Source organism: Chrysemys picta, chromosome 1, assembly GCF_011386835.1.
Source record: "Chrysemys picta bellii isolate R12L10 chromosome 1, ASM1138683v2, whole genome shotgun sequence".
Lineage (NCBI taxonomy): Eukaryota > Metazoa > Chordata > Testudines > Emydidae > Chrysemys > Chrysemys picta.
In genome coordinates, this window is record NC_088791.1 from 356370677 (window position 1) to 356390940 (window position 20264).

A 20264-nucleotide genomic window follows, 5' to 3' on the forward strand; every position below is an offset into this window, starting at 1 on the left:
TCTCCCCCTTACTCTCACAGATATTGTGGAGCGCACAGCAAGCAGCAATAACAATGGGCATATTCTTTTCGCTGAGGTCTGAGCGAGTCAGTAAGCTGCGCCAGCGCGCTTTTAAACGTCCAAATGCACATTCCACCACCATTCGGCACTTGCTCAGCCTGTAGTTGAACAGGTCCTGACTCCTGTCCAGGCTGCCTGTGTATGGCTTCATGAGCCATGGCATTAAGGGGTAGGCTGGGTCCCCAAGGATCACGATAGGCATTTCAACATCCCCAATGGTCACTTTCTGGTCCGGGAAGAAAGTCCCTTCCTCCAGCTTTCGAAACAGAGCAGAGTTCCTGAAGACGCGAGCATCATGTACCTTTCCCGGCCATCCCACGTTGATGTTGGTGAAACGTCCCTTGTGATCCACCAGGGCTTGCAGCAGCATTGAAAAGTACCCCTTGCGGTTTACGTAGTCGGTGGCTTGGTGCTCCGGTGACAAGATAGGGATATGGGTTCCGTCTATGGCCCCGCCACAGTTTGGGAATCCCATTTCAGCAAAACCATCCACTATTGACTGCACGTTGCCCAGAGTCACTACCCTTGCTATCACCAGGTCTTTCATTGCCCTGGCAAATTGGATCACAGCAGCCCCCACTGTAGATTTGCCCACTCCAAATTGATTCCCGACTGACCGGTAGCTGTCTGGCGTTGCAAGCTTCCACAGGGCTATCGCCACTCGCTTCTCAGCTGTGAGGGCTGCTCTCATCTTGGTATCCTGGCGTTTCAGGGCAGGGGAAAGCAAGTCACAAAGTTCCATGAAAGTGCCCTTACGCATGCGAAAGTTTCGCAGCCACTGGGAATCGTCCCATACCTGCAGCACGATGCGGTCCCACCAGTCTGTGCTTGTTTCCCGGGCCCAGAATCGGCGTTCCACGGCATCAACCTGCCCCAGTGACACCATGATTTCCACATTGCTGGGGCCTGTGCCTTGTGAGAGGTCTATGTCCATGTCAATTTCCTCATCACTCTCGTCACCGCGCTGCAATCGCCTCCTCGCCTGGTCCGGGTTTCGCCTTGGCATGTCCTGGCTCTGCATATACTCCAGGACAATGCGCGTGGTGTTCATAGTGCTCATAATTGCCGCGGCGATCTGAGCGGGCTCCATGATCCCAGTGCTAGCTATGGCGCCTGGTCAGAAAAAAGGCGCGAAAGTAGTATCTTATGGACCAGGAGAAGGAGGGAGGGCGGGAGGGAGGGAGGGCCGAGTGACGACATGGCGTACAGGTACAGGAACAGGGAGAAACACAAACAACTGTCACACAGAATGGTCCCCCCAAAGATTAAACTGAAAACCCTGGGCTTAGCAGGCCATTGATTTCACGGAGGAAGGGGAAGCAAATGAATACAGAACAAATCTATTTTTTACATCTTAAGCTGGCAGCCGACGGTGCAGCATGAGTGATAGCCTCTCCAGTACGATGATGACGGATACCAATCATAAAATACCATCATCTGCCAAAAGGCAAGGGGCTGCTGCTGTGTAGCAATGCAGCCCCACGTCTGCCAGCCCCACGTCCGCCAGCACCCAGCATCGCCCTCGGCCTCTTCTGGGTGCTTAGCAGACAATACTGGGCAATTGGCAGAAAATAGTATATTATGACTGGTAGTCATCATCATCGAAACAGTAGCATGTCTGCCCAGGTGGCCATGATTGACAGCCACACCAATACGATGACGATGGGTACCAGTCATAATATACCATCGCCTGGCAAGGGGCTGGTGCAATGCAGCCCTACGGCTGCTAGCCCCACGACTATCTCTCATGCTACACCGTCTACCGCCAAAAGGCAGTTAGCAGCTGCTGCTGTGTAGCAATGCAGTCCCACGTCTGCCGGAACCCAGAGGACATATGGTGACGGTGAGCTCAGCTGAGCTGAGCGGGCTCCATGCTTGCCGTGGTATGTTGTCTGCACAGGTAACCCAGGTAAAAAGGCGCGAATCTATTGTCTGCGTTGCTGTGACGAGGGGGGAGGGGCCTGACGACATGTACCCAGAACCGCCCGCGACACTGTTTTGCATCATCCGGGCATTGGGATCTCAACCCAGAATTCAAAGAAAAGGCGCAAACCGCTTCTCGGCTCTCTGAGCTGTGGCGCAAACGTAGTATCTGACGGACTAGGGGAAGGAGGGAGGGCGGGCCGAGTGACGACATGGCGTACAGGCACAGGGAATTAAAATCAAGAACGGTGGCTGTGCATCAGGTAGAAACACAAACAACTGTCACACAGAATGGTCCCCACCAAATATTAAACTGAAAACCCTGGGTTTAGCAGGCCGTTGATTTGACGGAGGGAGGGGGAAGCAAATGAATACAGAGCAAATCTATTTTTTACATCTTAAGACGATGGTGCAGCGTGACTGATAGCCCTCGGCATCTTTCTGGGTGCTTGGCAGCAAATACGGGGCGGCGTATGACGATGGTCTTCAGGCCTATTGCACAATTGGCTGCTCGGGGAAGACTCTGCTAACGTGCGATGACCCGACTTGTAATAGGACGGCTAATAGTCGTAATACACCATTTACTGCCAAAAGGCAAGCCCCACGGCTGCCAGCACCCAGATCGCCGATGAAGGCTACCAGTCTACTGCACCGTCTACCGCCAAAAGGTAGTTAGCAGCTGCTGCTGTGTAGCAATGCAGTCCCACGTCTGCCGGCACCCAGAGGACATATGGTGACGGTGAGCTCAGCTGAGCGGGCTCCATGTTGTCTGCACAGGTAACCCAGGTAACCCAGGTAAAGAGGCGCGAATCTATTGTCTGCCGTTGCTGTGACAGGGGAGGGAGGGGCCTGACGACATGTACCCAGAACCGCCCGCAACACTGTTTTGCATCATCCGGGCATTGGGATCTCAACCCAGAATTCAAAGGGGCGGCGGAGACTGCGGGAACTGTGGGATAGCTGTGGGATAGCTACCCATAGTGCAATGCTCCGGAAGTCGACGCTAGCCTTGTACTGTGGACGCGGTCCGCCGACTAGAGCACCTAGAGCATTTTATTGTGTGGACACACACAATCGGCTGTATACAATCGATTTCAATAAAACCGGCTTCTATAAATTCGAACTAATTTCGTAGTGTAGACATACCTTAAGGGTCCTGTGGCACCTTTAAGTCTAACTGAAGTATTGGGAGCAAAAGCTTTCGTGGGTAAGAAGCTCACTTATTCAGACGCAACTAATGGAAATTTCCAGAGGCAGGTATAAATCAGTGTGGAGATAACGAGGTTAGTTCAATCAGGGAGGGTGAGGTGCTCTGCTAGCAGTTGAGGTGTGAACACCAAGGGAGGAGAAACTGCTTCTGTAGTTGGATAGCCATTCACAGTCTTTGTTTAATCTTGATGTGATGGTGTCAAATTTGCAAATGAACTGGAGCTCAGCAGTTTCTCTTTGGAGTCTGGTCCTGAAGTTTTTTTTTGCTGTAAGATGGCTACCTTTACATCTGCTATTGTGTGGCCAGGGAGGTTGAAGTGTTCTTCTACAGGTTTTTCTATATTGCCATTCCTGACACGGCTACCCCTCTGATACTTGACTACTGAAGATAGTTAAGTCCCAGGCAGATTGCAAATAGATACAAAAAGATCTTTCAAAACTGGGTGACTGGGCAACAAAATGGCAAATCCCAACTATACATATAAAAGGATATGGTCTAAATAAGCTGTTATCACTCAAGAAAGAGATCTTGGAGTCATTGTGGATAGTTCTCTGAAAAAAATCCTCTCATTCGGCAGCGGCACTCAAAAAAGCGAACAGAATGTTGAGAATCAGAAGGAAAGGGATAGATAATAAGACAGAAAATATCATATTGCCTCTATATAAATCCATGGTATGCCCACATCTTGAATACTGTGTGCAGATGTGGTTGCCCCATCTCAAAAAAGATATATTGGAATTGGAAAAGGTTCAGAAAAGGTCAAGAAAAAAATATTAGGGCATGCAAAGGGTGCTGTATGCGGACACATTAATAAGACTGGAACTTTTTACCTTGGAAAAGAGATGACTAAGCAGGGATATGATAGAGGTCTATAAAATCATGACTGGTGTGGAGAAAGTAAATAAGGAAGTGTTATTTATTCCTTTTTCATACCAAAAGGACTAGGGGTCACCAAATGAAATTAATAGACAGCATGTTTAAACGAACAAAAGAAAATATTTCTTCACACAATGCACGGTCAACCTGTGGAACTCTTTGCCAGAGGATGTTGTGAAGGCCAAGACAAAGAGTTCAAAAAAGAACTAGATAAATTCATGGAGGATAGGTTCATCAATGGCTATTAGCCAGGATGAGCACGGGTGGTGTCCCTAACCTCTGTTTGCCAGAAGCTAGGAATGAGTGACAAGGAATGGGTCACGTGATGATTACCTGTTCTGTTCATTCGCTCTGGTGTACCTGCCATTGGGCGCTGTCAGAAGACAGGATACTGGGCTGGATGGACCTTTGGTCTGACCCAGTCTGGCCGTTTATATATTTTTATATTATTTATATATACTGTGAACATCAATGGTCCAAGGACTGACGTCTGGGGGACACGGCTTTTTACCTCTCTCCATATGGAAAACTGACCCTTTATTTATACTCTTTGTTTCCTAATGGAAGTGCCTGTCAATGCTTTCAGGATCATCTAATGATCCTTAATTTAATTTAATGACTTCAGGTAGGAAAATTGGGGGGGGGGTGTAGAACCCCCGCCAGCTCCCCTAAATGGCACCCCTGCCCAGCTGGGTGCTTTCCGCTCCCAGGCTGGGATGGGAGCTGCTGCAGCCTGAAAAGGATCCTCCCCGCAGGTAGGAGGCAGCCCCGGCTGACCAGGGGCTGGCTTGGGTTAATGACCCGATGCCTCCCCCCGTCCTGCAGTAACTGGACACTGCCAGGGTCCATTTCCAACATTCTGGTTTAAAACTAGGTACCTGGCAACCCTAAATGGCACCCAGACACAGAAGCCAAAAACCAGATTGTATGGGCAAAATCGTGATGATGTGTGCCTTTATTTCTTAGATAGCCAACTTTGTAGAGAGCCAAGTTCAACAAGGACAAGTACAGCTGGGTGTGTCCCTGTCTGTCAAAAACTGCATACGTGCAAGACCTGGAGAGGATTGCAGCTTGTCACAGCCTCACAGTGTCAGTGGGGCTTCATACTGGTATGCCAGAGGGCTTGGCGGTACCCAATTCCAGGTTGCACCATGAAGAAATCATCACACCCACCCAATGAACAGGCCCTGGGAGATTGTGAGTCCATTTCCCGTTTCTAGTGCACACAGTTACTGACGGAGAGACCGTTGTTATAGCCAGGAAATCAGGACTCCTGGGTTCTGTCTGTTATTCTCTGTGTGACTTTGGCCAACTCATATCTCCCTGCACCTCAGTTTACCAATGGGTATAATGGGGATATGTATATGTTCATAGTGACTTCCTTTGCTAGGTGTTTTGAACATCCTTCAATGAAAGTTTCTACGCTGAATGATGATAATTACTGATGAGAATTACTGATCTCTGATCCCTTAGCCACAGCCCCATGTGCCAACAGAAAGTGTTCATGTCTCCTATCAGTCATCTTTCTCTAGCTCTGTCTGTCTACTACTGTTTAGCCTGGGCATTTACACAGTATCAGACCCTATGGGACCTAGGCATTATCCCTAGTTTTTTTAGTAATCAACAATAATTTTTAAATATACTCAATTACAAAGAACAGGTAATTCCTCTCTGACTCAGTGAAGAGCCCAAAGGGTCTCAACTCCCTCTGGGAAGGTCCCTTAATTATTGTTTACTGCTGGATAACAAACACAGAAGTGCGGCCAAAGAGAGAGAGTCATTGGGTAGAGTGTCTCTAGTCTCCAGCCTGTTTGCATCCAGATGCCGCTTCTCCCCAGAGGCTGAGCGAAACCCACTGGGATTGCATACAGCTATATTTAAATGGTGCACACCTCTGTTTTGGCTATTGGCGTGGGATGCTACTGCAGATGCTGGGGTCAGAGAGATGCAGGACACAGCCACTGGAGGGTGATTCCCAGGGAAGACGCTTCCATATCAGAAATCACAGGTACCCATCTCTTTCTGTTCGACGCGCGCAGTGGAAGGTGCGCATGCTGGGACAGGGAATAGGTCTGCAGTCATTTCCACTCTGCACGGGCATTAAACATCCCACAGCCCTTTCCACAGCGGATGAGTTTGCTCCAGTATCAGGGGCCAAAATGTTGCTAGGACTCCTCACTAGAATAAATATAATAAATTTTCAACATGGGCAAGACATCATTTCTCCTGCTGAATTTGAGAAGTTGGCTGAACCGTTATGCCTTAAACTTTCAAAATGCAATTCTGCTGGATGCAGACAACCAGCATGGGAAATTTCAATCCAAACAGTTAATGTTTGGCAAATGTATAAGCATCTTAAAATGTCGTCTTCTCCTTGAAGTTGTCAGACAGCCTTAACTAACTGTGATGCCACCAGCACCATTTACAATGGCCAATCCATTTGTGAATCCCATTCAGCTAAGCTCTTTGCTCTACTAAGAGCTGTGGTAAGGAGTTCCACAGGCCAAATATGGGTTTTATAAACAATTTTCTTTTTTCAGTGTTATATGTTCAGACTATTAATGTAATTGAATGTTCCCTTCTCGTGTTTTATGAAATAGAGTAAATATAAATGCCTGATCTACTTTCGTTACCAATAGATTCATAATGTTCAAGGTCAGAAGGGACCATTAGATCATACAGTCTGACCTGTATAATGCTGGCCACTAAATTTCACAGTTACACTGGTATTGAGCTCCATAACTTGTGTTTGACGAGGATCTGGTCTACATTAGGATTTTATATCATGGAATCATAGATCCACACTAGCACTGAGTGGTGGGATCGCATCGTTATGCAGGTCTGGAATGAGGAGCAGTGGCTGCAGAACTTTAGGATGTGGAAAGCCATCTTTCTCAAGTGTGTGCTGAGCTCATCCCATCCCTGCAGTGCAAGGACACGCAAGTGAGAGCTGCCCTCTTGGTGGAGAAGCACTTGGTGATCACAGAGTGGAAGCTGGCGACACCAGGGTGCTACCGGTCAGTTGCAAATCAATTTGGAGTCGGAAAATCAGCCACTGGGCTGTGTTAAGGCAAGTGTGCAGGGCATTAATCACATCCTGCTACGAAGGACTGACTCTTGGCAACGTGCATGAAATTGTGGATGGCTTTGCAGAAATGGGGTTCCCTAACTGCGAAGGGGAGATAGATGGCATGCATATTTCAAATTTGGCACCAAACCACCTTGTGATGGAGTACATCAATTGGAAGGGGTACTTCTCCATGGTGTTGCAAGTGCTGATAGATCACCAAAAGCGTTTCATTGACATCTATGTGGGGTGGTCCGGAAAAGTGCATGACACACGAGTCTTCAGGAACACCGGCCTTTACTGAAAGCTGCCAGCGAGGACTTTCTTTCCAGACAAGAAAATCCTCACAGCAGGTGTCGACATGCATATAGTGATCCTCGGATACCTGGGATACCTCTTAATGCCATGGCTCATGAAGCCGTACATGGGAAACCTGGATAGCAGTAAGGAGCATTTCAACAATAGGCTGAGTAGGTGCAGGATGATCGTGGAATGTGCATTTGGCAGATTAAAGGCACACTTGTGATGCCTTTATGGCAGGTTAGACCTCAATGAGGATAATATTTTGATGGTCATAGAACGCTTGGCTGCTGATTTTGGGCAGCCACATACCAAGGCTATTAGAGCGGCACAAGAGGAGGCAACTTGAATCAGGAGGCTTCGAGGCAACACATTGAAGATGAGAACCAGTAATGTCTGTTGCTATGCTTGGGATTGCAATGCATAATGAAGTTCAGTTTTCGTAGGGTAGGAACCAGTTCTGATTGTTCAGGCCCAGGATCCAATGAAGGAAATGATAAAAATGCTTCTTTGTTTGCTCCTGCCAGATGCTATCATAACTTCCATGGAAACAAATAAAGAATGCTTATTAATGAAATCACTTTGCTTTTGTAGCCAAAAAACCCACAACACTATGAGCTCACACACAGACACACGCACATTCATGGTTGTGTGGGGGTACCAGAGGAGAGGTGAATTTTAGAGTTAAGTGTAAGTCCAGCTGTCTTTTGAAAAGCTGTTTGTGGGGGTGTAGTTTAGGGGAAAGCTTGAAGTCCCAGAAATCGGAAATGGATGTGAGGGTGGAGTTTGGGGAGGGCATGGGAAAGAGCTCTGAATGTTCTGAAGGGGAAGGCAGACATGCATCTTCTCAGTGTGGAGGGTTACGAGGGACAGCAGTATGTTGGTTTGCTGCTCCAAAACTTGTATCAGCCTCTCTGTTGCATTCCTAGTTTATGCCTCAATTTCTTTTCTTTCCTGCTTGTCGCTTTCCCTCCACAGCCTGAGTTCCCTCTTGTCTATATCAGAGTACTGCAGCACCTCCCAGAACATATCTTCCTTGCTCCCTCTTGGGAGCTTTCATATCCAGCGGAGATGCTCAGCTTGAGTGGAGGGGGTGTCTCCTTTCAAGGACATGTCGGGTGAATCACAAATAATAATAAACAGAAGCATTATTGTTAAGTACATTTACAGCATTGAAATGCTACATTAAAATCCAGCGCTGGTAACACACCAATCACTTTCTGGCTGACCCTTGGTAAGCACACATACCGGGAAACACTGCAAGGCTGGTGAGTGTACCCAGCACCGGAGGACATTGTGCCTGGGAGAAAAGCAATGTGAGAGGGGTCGCAAAGCACTTCTCATGGGACAACACTATATGTTTCCCACCCATTCCCACAGGAGGGGTCATTGTGGCAGATATTTCTCTCCTGAGGGGAAGCAATGAAGCAAGGTTTCATATAGTACATGCTTGTAGCTTCCACCCCGGTCCCTATGCTGCTCACCTGTTCTTGCCCAAGTAATTGCAGAATGGGGCAGGAAAGTGTCATTCAATTCCGGAAGGAAGAAAGCAGTTCTGCCAAGGAATCTCCAGCACAGGACAGTGGAGTACCTACAGGAAAGTTTCCTAGAAATTTCCCTGGAGGAATCCTGTGAAATCTCGGTGAGAATCAACAGCCTGCCCCCCGCACTGCCTAGCTGCACGGGGAAATGCCCAGCACACAGAAACGCAGCCAGTCTTGGACATTTCTCTGCCCTCAACCAACCTCCACACTTCACAAAGCAAAACCACTTACCAGGGGTCTATTTTCCTGCTTCTGGATTGTAACTGTTGAGACTGGCTGGACACCTCCAGAGTCGAGAACGGCTTCTGACTGGGCACAGCTCTGGGCAATCCCAGCATGGGCTCCATATCTTCTAATGCCTCCACCTCTTCACCAATGACTTTCTCCTGTGGGTTAAGTCCAGTTTGCATCATCTGCAAACCTACCAAAATATCCACGGGGCTCATGGCCATGGAGGTGATGTCACAGATGAGGATAGCATCCAACTCCTTATAAAAATGGCAGGTCTGGGGAGCAGCCCCTGACTGACCATTTGCCTCCCTTGCCGTCAGGTTCATAGCACTGCTGATACATGGTACTTCTGGTATGTGGCACTCAGCTCCTTCACCTTTCCTGTGCACTGCAGTGTGTCCTAATCATGGCTCTTTTCCAACAAGCTGCACGAAATCTGCCCTTAGGTGTCGAAATTCCTTCAGCTGGAGCACAGCTGGGACTGCACAGCCTCCTCTCCCCAAATACGGAGCAGATCCAGCAGCTCCGCAGTGGTCCAAGAGGGAGAGTGTGTGCTGTGTGGAGCCACAATGGTCCCCTGAAAACAGGCAGTGTGAGCTCTCCACGCCAAACAGGAAGGGGAATTTCAAAATTTCAGGGCCTTTAAAGGGGAGGGAGCGGAAGGTATTTACCTTGGTACAGGGCAGAGGAGTTGAAACTACTGACAGCAGCGGTCAGGATGGGCAATGTGGGACGCTTTCAGGAGGCCAATTACAGCGATAAAATCAAAGCGCAAATGCTTACACTGGCACATCGGTGACAAAACTTTTGCGTAATGAACCTTACAAGTCTTTTCAAGGTGGTTTTATTATGTCACTGAAATTGAGGAGTTCTGTCATAGAAAGTGGATTTGCAGTGTGGACACCGCCACTGTCTCTTCACCAAAAGCTTCTTTTTCCCGAAAAAACTTGTCAGTGTAGAGAAGGCCTAAGGAACAGTGTTGGATAACCAGTATCCACCATCGTGTTTCCTGCTGGGGTCTATTAACGTTTCCCACACCAAGATGTGTAGGAATTATTGAGGCAGAGAACACCATAAAATGTGGAATTGTCATTAGTTGGGTCATGTGTTCATAAATCATTTATCTGAATAATGAAAATGTCATTTTTCAGTGTGTGAAGAGAGACCAATCTGCTACACCCATGAGAACAGCCTCCAGTAGTGCATGTAGTGTCTCATATTCACATTGTCTCTCCATCCAGGCATTTGTACTGCGACCATCACCCTAAAGCCTGGGCACATACAGGAAGCCAGTAGAACGTACAGTACATGCAGGAGACACCGTTCACCCTCTGAGCTGGACACCTTCTCCCCTACTGCATGTCAGATTCCAACACAACCGACTTCACCAACCCCTCCACCTTCATCCTGCTGGGCATTCCTGGCCTGGAGGCAGCTCATGTCTGGATCTCCATCCCCTTCTGCATCATGTACGCAATAGCTGTCTTGGGAAACATCGCCATCCTGTTCATCGTGAGGAGGGAGCCGAGCCTCCATGTGCCCATGTACTATTTCCTCTGCATGCTGGCCATCACCGACCTGGTCCTGTGCATGTCCACCCTGCCCAAAATGCTGAGCATCTTCTGGTTCAATTCCAGGGAGATCGATTTCCATGCCTGCCTCACCCAGATGTACTTTGTTCATTGCGTCTCAGTGATAGAGTCTGGGATATTTTTGGCCATGGCTTTGGATCGCTATGTGGCCATCTGTGATCCCCTGAGACATTCCATCATACTGACAAATCCCGTGGTGGCCAAGGTAATCCTGGCCGTAGTGCTGCGTGGCAGCATGATCGTACTGCCCTATCCCCTCCTGACGAGGCAATGGCCATATTGCAGAACCAACATCATCCCCCAGTCGTACTGTGCGCATATAGCTGTGGTTAATCTGGCCTGCGCCAACACCCGTGTCAATAGTTACTACGGCCTCTTTGTGCTTTTCGGTGTGTTGGGTCTGGATGCAATTTTTATTGCCATGACCTATATCCAGATCCTCAGGGTCATCTTCAGCCTCCCCACAAAGGATGCCCGGCTCAAGACTTTTGGGACCTGCGGCTCCCACCTCTTTGTCATTTTAGCCTTTTATATCCCAGGGCTCTTCTTCTCCCTCATGTACAGATTTACCCAAAATGTGCCCCTGCATTTCCAAGTTCTCTTTCCCAGCATGTACTTCTTTATTCCCCCCATGCTAAACCCCATCATCTATGGGATGAGGACCAAACAGATCCGGGACAGGCTGCTCCGGCTCTTTACTCATAAAGGACCCTAAAGTTTTCTCCTGGTGCTCTGACTCTGAGATTGAGTTTCCGTTCAGAGCTGGCTTGTGACATAGTGCTGGGCCCTCTTCCCTGAAACACTGACTGCACTGTCAAAGGGACATGAAATCCTTTCCTGGCCTCACTGTGCTGTGTCTGCCTGACAAACGGAGGAATCAGTCTGGGTACAGCTCATTAACTCATAGGGTTGCCACCTTTCTAATTGCTGGTAACTGGATACCTGAGGCCCTGTGCCCTACTCCACCTATTCCCCAAGTCCTTGCCCCCTGCCCCTGTCCCACGCATTTCCACAAAGGCCCCTCCCACTCTCCCACCTATTCCTCCAAAGCTCCACTCTCTTATCCACCTCTTCCTCCAGGCCCCGCCTCACTTCTGCCTCTTCCCCAAAAGCGCCACCCCTTTTGCTGGCTCCTCCCCTCCCCAGCCCCAGTCACTCTCTGGATTATCTCCACCTCCCTCCACGCCCCCCCCAGCTGGGGTCCCTCTGCTCTGGGACAGGAGCTGCTGCAGCCTGACAAGGAGCCTGTAGTGAGTGCAGTGAGGACACAGTGCTGGGGCCGACAGACCAATGAGGAGCGGAGAGGGAAGCTAGGAAACCCTATAAGAGCAGTGGATGATTGGTAGCAGGGTTGTAAGGCAGGTGGGTGAGATTGTGCATCATACAACTTGTGGGCCCTAAAGGTCAGCCACAAAGTCCTGAGGGAAGAGACCATTGTGTGGCTTGTTTCCTTAGCTTTCAGTTCCCTTTTGTTCCTCTTGGCTGGGGGCCTGTAGCTGGCAGTGTTCCTGCAATGAGTATGGGCTGGGAGCCCTTTTCCCTGAGCCAGGTCTTGGGGGCAGGGTAAGTGATTAGCTTTGAAGCTAGAGGGACAATAGCTGAGTGAGGTGACAGGATAAGCCCTCATGTTAGCTGGGAAGGTGGGATGCTGGGCATAGGACAGGGAGGCTTTGGTAGCTCACAGCAAAGGAGATAAATGGTGCATCTTCTATTATCTGGCTATTTAAACACGTACATGGCACCTTATCTGGAACTGCAGGGCACCATATTCTCAAGGTGAAACTGAACACTGAAGGTGAGTCTAACATATGCTCTGCATGACAATTTTGATCACTACATCTAGAATCTCCTTAGCTAAGCAGCTAGATGGCCTCATTATACAATTGCAAAATCATAGAAAATTAGCGGTGGGAGAGACCTCGGGAGGTCATTGCAACGGTCGGTGCCCCCCATAAGGCTTTATAGAAATATGCTTATGTATGTTTATATATAACATAACTAGAATATGTTTTATGCTACATATGCCATGTAACATATCTATGTAAAGGTTATGAGCTACTGAAACTATTCATCCTATTTGTATGCATGTATCATTTTTGTATTCAAAGTTATGAATATTGGCTCCGTACTGGCTTGATTTCTAAATAACCTGAGTAGAGCATTTAAATCTTGGAATGTTCCAGCCACATAAGAAGTCTTCCTGGAGACATTCAAGATACCATATGGGCAATGGCTTCTGCCTGTAAAAACTCAGTGTCATGCATGGACATGTGACTTCCCCATGTGATTCTAAAACTCCATCTTGGAGCTGGACTTTGCATAGGAGAGAGGAGGAGGTCTCCACCCACAAGAGAAAGTCTATTTAACCCCCTGGGAGACTCCTCCATTTTGTCTTCAGCTGGCTAAAGAAAAAGCCTCTCCACCCCCAAAGATACCTGAAAGAAACTGGAACAAAGGACAGTAACTGCAAGGGGCGTGAGTGATTGCTGCACCCAGACTAGAAGGAGATTAGTCTGTAAAACGAAGCATTCTGAAACTGGTGAGAATTTTATTTGTATTCAGTTTGATTAGACATAGACTTGCATCTTTTATTTTATTTTGTATGGTAATTCAATTTGTTCTGTCTGTTACTACTTGAAACCACTTAAATCCTGCTTTCTGTATATAATAAAATCACTTTTTACTTATTAATTAACCCAGAGTATATATTAATACCTGTGATGATCTCAAGTTGCAGTGGGCGAGGTTTAGGTTGGATATTAGGAAAAACCTTTTAACTAGGAGGGTGGTGAAGCACTGGAATGGGTTACCTAGGGAGGTGGTGGAATCTTCTTCCTTAGATGTTTTTATGGTCAAGCTTGACAAAGCCCTGGCTGGGATGATTTAGTTGAGGATTGGTCCTGCTTTGAGCAGGGGGTTGGACTAGATGATCTCCTGAGGTCCCTTCCAACCCTGATATTCTATGATAATTCTCATAACTTCATATGCAATAATGATATACATATATGGATAGAGAAATGACTTTCAGCAGATCATAACCTTTACCTTGATACCTCACAAATCATGCTTTATATGCAAGATCACAATCATATACAAATGAGCAATATGGGGGTTTCAAGACACTCCCCCAAGGTATAGAACAGTGACATACTTTGTACAAGTTTTCTCACAATTGTATAACAGTGTTAGCAACAATGATATAAATGGTCATATTCAATCATACAGCATCCCACCATGTTCTTGTCAAACGATGGTGCTACAGCTGCTAGCCACCTAAGGAAGGGGTATTGCCCGGGTGCTAGCAGGGAAGCAACTGGGACACCAGAGCCACTGGAGGGTGGGAAGAGCAGATATAAAGCTGTTTTACCTCAGGGAGCCTGATCCTTGTTCAAAGAAAGGAGGAAAGAGTTCGTTAAAAGTGAAAGGTGGAGGTCTGTGAACTTGGCTGTTTCATCCAAGCGTCGCCAGCCAGCCCCCTTGGCTTCAAACACCCTGCTCAACCAGGGGTTCTTTTGTGAGTCCCTGTATTTTCTGGGACTAGCCCAAGGACAGAACTCCTGTGATGGGGTCCCTGGAGTGCAACCAGGACTCTGGGACCTCTGTCCCACCAACCTGGGGTATCCCTCTCACACTGTGATGCTGAGACAAGCTAAAACCTCTGGCAGGAATGGCACTTACACATCCATACACAGACAGGGACAAACACAATTGAGTTACATGAATAAACTCCCAGACACTCATAACTAACACTAGAGAGGCTCAAGCCACTTCCCCTGAGATCCCCAGCCTTGCATCCCAGAACTGCACCGTCCTGCCCTGATCCAAAGCCTGGCCAGTGTCAGTTCATTACCCAGTCCACCTCTCCCTCAATATGGAGAGGACACACACCAACCTGTGTAATCTGAGCTGAGATTTCCTAAGCACTTCAACCAAAACACATGTTTTAGGTAAAATATAAAACACCTTTATTAACTACAGAAGATATATTTGGAGTGATTATAAGTAGCAGGCATAGCCTGTCTCCTTATAGGCCATTCATCCAATCCATACTTCTTTAAATTGCTGGCAAGAATACTATGGGAGAGCGTACCAAAAGCTTTGCTAAAGTCAAGGTATATCACATCCACCACTTTCCCCATGTCCACAGAGACAGTTATCTCCTCATAGAAGGCAATCAGATTGGTGAGGCATGATTTGCCCTTGGTGGATCCATGCTGAATATTCCTGATCACCTTCCTCTCCTCCAAGTGCTTCAAAATGAATTCCTTGAGGACCTGCTCCATGATTTTGCCAGGGACTGAAATGAGGCTGACCGGTCTGTAGTTCCCTGGGTTCTCTTTATTCCCTTTTAAAAAACATGTGCTGTATATTTACCTTCTTCCAATCGTCCGGGACTTCCCCCAGTCGCCATGAATTTTCAAAGATAATGGCCAATGGCTCTGAAATCACATCAGCCAACTCCCTCAGCACCCTTGAGAGCTATAAAATCATGACTATTGTTATGATGCATTAGATCTGGACCCATGGACTTGTGCATGTCCAGCTTTTCTAAGTAGTCCTTAACCTGTTCTTTCATCACTAAGGGCTGCTAACCTTCTCCCCATACTGTGTTGCCTAGTGCAGCAGTCTGGGAACTGACCTTGTCTGTGAAGAGCGAGGCAAGAAAAGCATTGAGTACTTCAGCTTTTTGCACATCATCATCTGTCATTTTGTTGCCTCCCCCATTCAGTAAGGGTCCCAGACTTTCCCTGACCTTCTTGTTGCCAACATACCTGTAGAAACCATTATCGTTACCATTCACATCCCTTGCTAGCTGCAACTCCAATTGTGCCATGGCCTTCCTGATTACACCCCTGCATGCAGTAGCAATATTTATATACTCCTCCCTCATCGTCTCTTCAAATTATCAGTTCTTGTAAGCTTCCTTTTTTAGTTTAAGCTCACTGAAAATTTCACTGTTAAGCCAAGTTGGTCGCCTGCCATATTTGCTATTCTTTCTGCACATTGGGATGGTTTCTTCCTGCACCCTCAATAAGGCATCTTTAAAATACAGCCGGCTCTCCTGGACTCCTTTCCCCATCATATTATCCTCCCAGGGGATCCTGCCCATCAGTTCCCTAGCGGATCAAGTCTGCTTTTTTTGAAGTCCAAGGTCCGTATTTTGCTACTCTCTTTTAATCCTCTTGTCAGGATCCTGAACTCAGCCGTGTCATGGTCACTGATGCCTAGGATGCCACCTAGTTCTACTTCCCCTACTAATTTTTCCGTTTCTAAGCAGCAGGTCAAGAGGAGCATGGCCCCTAGTTGTTTCCTCCAGCACTTGTACCAGGAATTTGTCCCCAACACTGTCCAAAAAACTTCCTGGATTGTCTGTGCATAGCTGTATTGCTCTCCTAGCAGATGTTAGAGTGATTGAAGTCCCCCATTAGAACCAGGGCCTGTGATCTGGAAGCTTCAGTTAGTTGTCCGAAGAAATCCTCATCTACCTCATCCTTCTAATCCGGTAATCTATAGAAACGCACTCACCACAACACCACCCTGGTTGCTCTCACCTCTAAATTTAACCCAGAGACTCTCAACAGGCTTTTCTCCAGTTTCATACTGGAGCTCTGAGCAATCATACTGCTCCCTTACATACAGTCGGAGGTTAAGGTAAGCCGATATGGTATGGTATGATGTACCAGCAAGAGGCAGTGCACTGTGCCGGACTGGACCCCTTCCCCAGGCTGGCGATTTAAGGGTCCCAGGACTCTCTGCAGTGGCCGGAGCCCTGGGCCCTTTAGATCGCCTCCTAAGCCCGTTGGGCGGCGCTTTAAAGGGCACGGGCCTCCCTGCAGTGGCCAGAGCCCCTGGCCTTTAAATCACCACTGGTGCCCTGCCACCGCTACCCCGGGGCTCCGGCACCAGGGCTTGGAGGCACTTTAAAGAGCCAGGTAAATCACCACCCAACCCCCGCTGCCGGAGCCTCCCTGGATCCCCATGACAGTGCTCCAGTCATGTGAACTGTCCCACCAAGTCTCTATTATTCCAATCACATCAGAGTCCCTGGATTGTGCCAGGACTTCCAATTCTTCCAACTTGTTTCCCAGGCTTCTTGCGTTCGTATATATGTACCTAAGATAACTAGCCAATTGCCATACTTTCTCAGTATGAATCAGGAGGCTTCCCATCTTGTACCCTCCTCCTTGTGTTTCCTCCTGGTATCCCACTTCCCCACTTACCTCTGGGCTTAGGACCCCATCCCCCAGTGAACCTACTTTAAAGCCCTCCTCACTAGGCTAGCAAGCCTGCCTGTAAAGATGTTCTTCCATCTCTTTGTTAGGTGGATCCCATCTCTTTCTAGCAACCCTTCTTCCCAGAACAACATCCAATGGTCGAAGAATCCAGAGCCCTCTCTCCGACATCACCTGCATAACCACACATTCACCTACACTCATGGGCGATGTTCCTGGCTCAAGACACTTCCCCTTCTGGTGCTTCAGTTTTCCCATCTGTAAAAAGGGGATACCTCCTGGAAGTAGTGAGCAATAGTCTGTAAAGCACCTATCTGTGGTTTCCATGTGACACCGTGCCTCAGTGGGACAGAGCAGAGGATGCCAAATTCAGGACAAAGAGCTGAGAAATAGGGCAGACTCACCCGAGAATGGTGATTATTCTATCATTAGATTATATCAAGCCAGTAACAAATGTAAACTTCTGTCTCGCCACACTGGTTAACTAGAAGCAAAAATATCGTCTCCTTAGGCATCCCAGCCCTTGGCTCACCACTCGAACACTGGACACCATGATGATCATAGTGAAACCCAATTTCACCACATATAGAGTCCTCTATTCTCAAGAGATCAGCCAATTTGACAGGCCAATATATGATTCAGATGTTACCAATAATCACACTTTGCCAATCCATTAGTAACTGAACACTTAAGGTTAAATAATAAAAGAAAAGTAGAAGAGATATAAATGGTTAATAAATGAGATACATATAAGTGATTTTTCAGTGTTCATAGATCAGGATCATAGCAGTGATTGAATAAACTGCTAGCTTGCAAAAGTCTCTGTGAAAATTACATGAGCAGGTTGGGGGTCATCAGTCCTTGTTCAGAGTTTCCAATTTAGATACCCAGTCCATAGAAATGAAGACAAGATGGAGATGTCTCAGGGGTCCCTCCATATCTTCTCCTCCTTGCATGGAATTTTACAGTCCCAAACAAAGCCCACAGTCCACGTGCCTGGTAAATTATTCTCCCAAGTTGGAGTCCAGGGTCACACGAGTATATCACGTGTCTTGTGTCTTTACATGCTTTGATGGCAGAGAAGAGCAGCCGTTGATCATATTCTTAGAGAGGTGTATTGATTCTATGGCCCATTGTGAGAGGTAAGTGTCCTTGATGGTCCATCAGCACATAGCTGTGTGGCCTTATCTACCACAGCAGTGTTACCCAGGAACACAACACGTGTGTTTGATAAAAGTCCATGGCCAATATTCAATATTTCACACAGAAAGATTATATATAAATTAGGACAGAAAATATCATATTGCTTCCATATAAATCCATGTTACAGCCACATCTTGACTATTGACTGCAGATGCAGTCGCCCCATCTGAAAAAAAAAAGATATATTGGAACTGGAAAAGGTTGAGAAAAGAGCAACAAAAATGATTAGGGGTATGGAACGGCTTCTGTATGAGGAGAGATTAATAAGACTGGGACTTTTCAGTTTGGAAAAGAGTCGGCTAAGGGGAGATATGATTGAGGTGTATTAAATCATCACTGGTGCTGAGAGAGTAGACTGAGCTTCGTGACAAGCTGGCTGGTGACAGGGTGCTGGGCTCTCTTCCCTGAATCTCTTACCGGAGAGTGAGAAAGACTTTAAACTCTTTTCTGACCTAACTGTGCTATGTCAGCATGACAAGTGGGGGAACTCTTCTTTCCCTGTCCTGCCAAGGACCTGGCCCTGTCGCTTGCTCCTTTCTTCGGCTTCCAAACACTGGAATGGATTACCTAGGGAGGTGGTGGAATCTCCTTCCTTAGCAGTTTTTAAGGTCACTCTTGACAGAGCCCCGGCTGGGATGATTTAGTTGGTGTTGGTCCTGCTTTGAGCAGGGGGTTGGACTAGATGACCTCCTAAGGTCTCTTCCATCCCTGATATTCTATGATTCTGACACAGTTCATTTTCACAAGCATGCCAGGAATGAATTCCTGAAAAAACTGGAACCTAGATTGGAGTACCCTCTGTCACCCCCTCTCTGTCACCAAGTGGTCAATGTTAATTGTGAAACAAGAGGCTACTTAGATTATTGAAAACTCTAGGTTTTCTTTGGCAAAAGCACAGTATCTAATTCCTACATAAATGAAGGAAAATTAATCAAATATGAGACCTCCCTCAGGTATAAAATTCTAATGTATATTCTTTCTTTGTTACTAACTTTGTGGGGAGAGGGACCCTGTCAGGACTCCTGGGTTCTATCTCAGCTCTGGAAGGGGAGGGGTTTGCCTGCAGTGGGCAGATAAATCTGCTGCCTATAAATTTCATAGGGTGACCCCTAGTTATTCTGTTACGTGAAGGAATAAATAACATTTCCTTATTCATGTTTTCCACACCATGCATGATATTACAGACCTCGTATCTAACCTTCGTTCTCTCTTTTCCAAGCTTTCTAATCTCTCCTCATATGGAAGGTGTTCCATACCCCTTATCATTTCTGTTGCCTTTCACTGTGTCTTTTCCAGTGCCCCAGAAGAAGAATCAGAGAGAGTAAGTGTTGTTCAGCCCTTCAAAACCAGAGAGATTGGATGAGTCAAGAGAAGCTGGAGGAGGAGAGAGGCACAAGGGTGCAGAGGGGACTCTTGGGTTGCAGGGCTATGGCTGCAGCGGAAAGACAGATTCTAGATGCAGGAAAAGCCATGAGTATGCTCCAGGGACGTGTGGACAATGTGGACAGTGTAATGGCTATTGGAAAACATAATCCCAATTGTACGTATAAAATGATGGGGTCTAAATTAGCTGTTACCACTCAAGAAAGTGATCTTGGAGTCATTATGGATAGTTCTCTGAAAACATCCACTCAGTGTGCAGCAGGGAATCAGTTAGAAAGGGAAAGATAATAAGACTGAAAATATCATATTCCCTCTATATAAATCCATGATACGCCCACACCTAAAATACTACATGCAGAACTGGTGTTCCCATGTCAAGAAAATCTATTGTAATTGAAAAAGTTATGGAAAAGGGCAACCAGAATGATTAGGGGTATGGAACAGCTTCCATATGAGGAGAGATTAATAAGAATGAGTCTTTTTAACTTGAGAAAGAGACAACAAAGGGGGGATATGACAGAGGTCTATAAAATCATGAATGGTGTGGAGAATGTAAATAAGGAAGTGTTATTTACTCCTTCTCATAACACAAAAACTAGGGGTCACCCAATGAAATTAATTGGCCGTGTTTTATAAGAAATG

The 20264-nt window shown here is 47.0% G+C and overlaps 1 pseudogene; it reads left to right on the forward strand.

Annotated features, from left to right (window-relative positions):
- Positions 1-10519: 10519 nt before the first annotated feature.
- On the forward strand, positions 10520-11518 carry LOC135982344 (olfactory receptor 52R1-like; annotated as a pseudogene).
- Positions 11519-20264: the final 8746 nt, after the last annotated feature.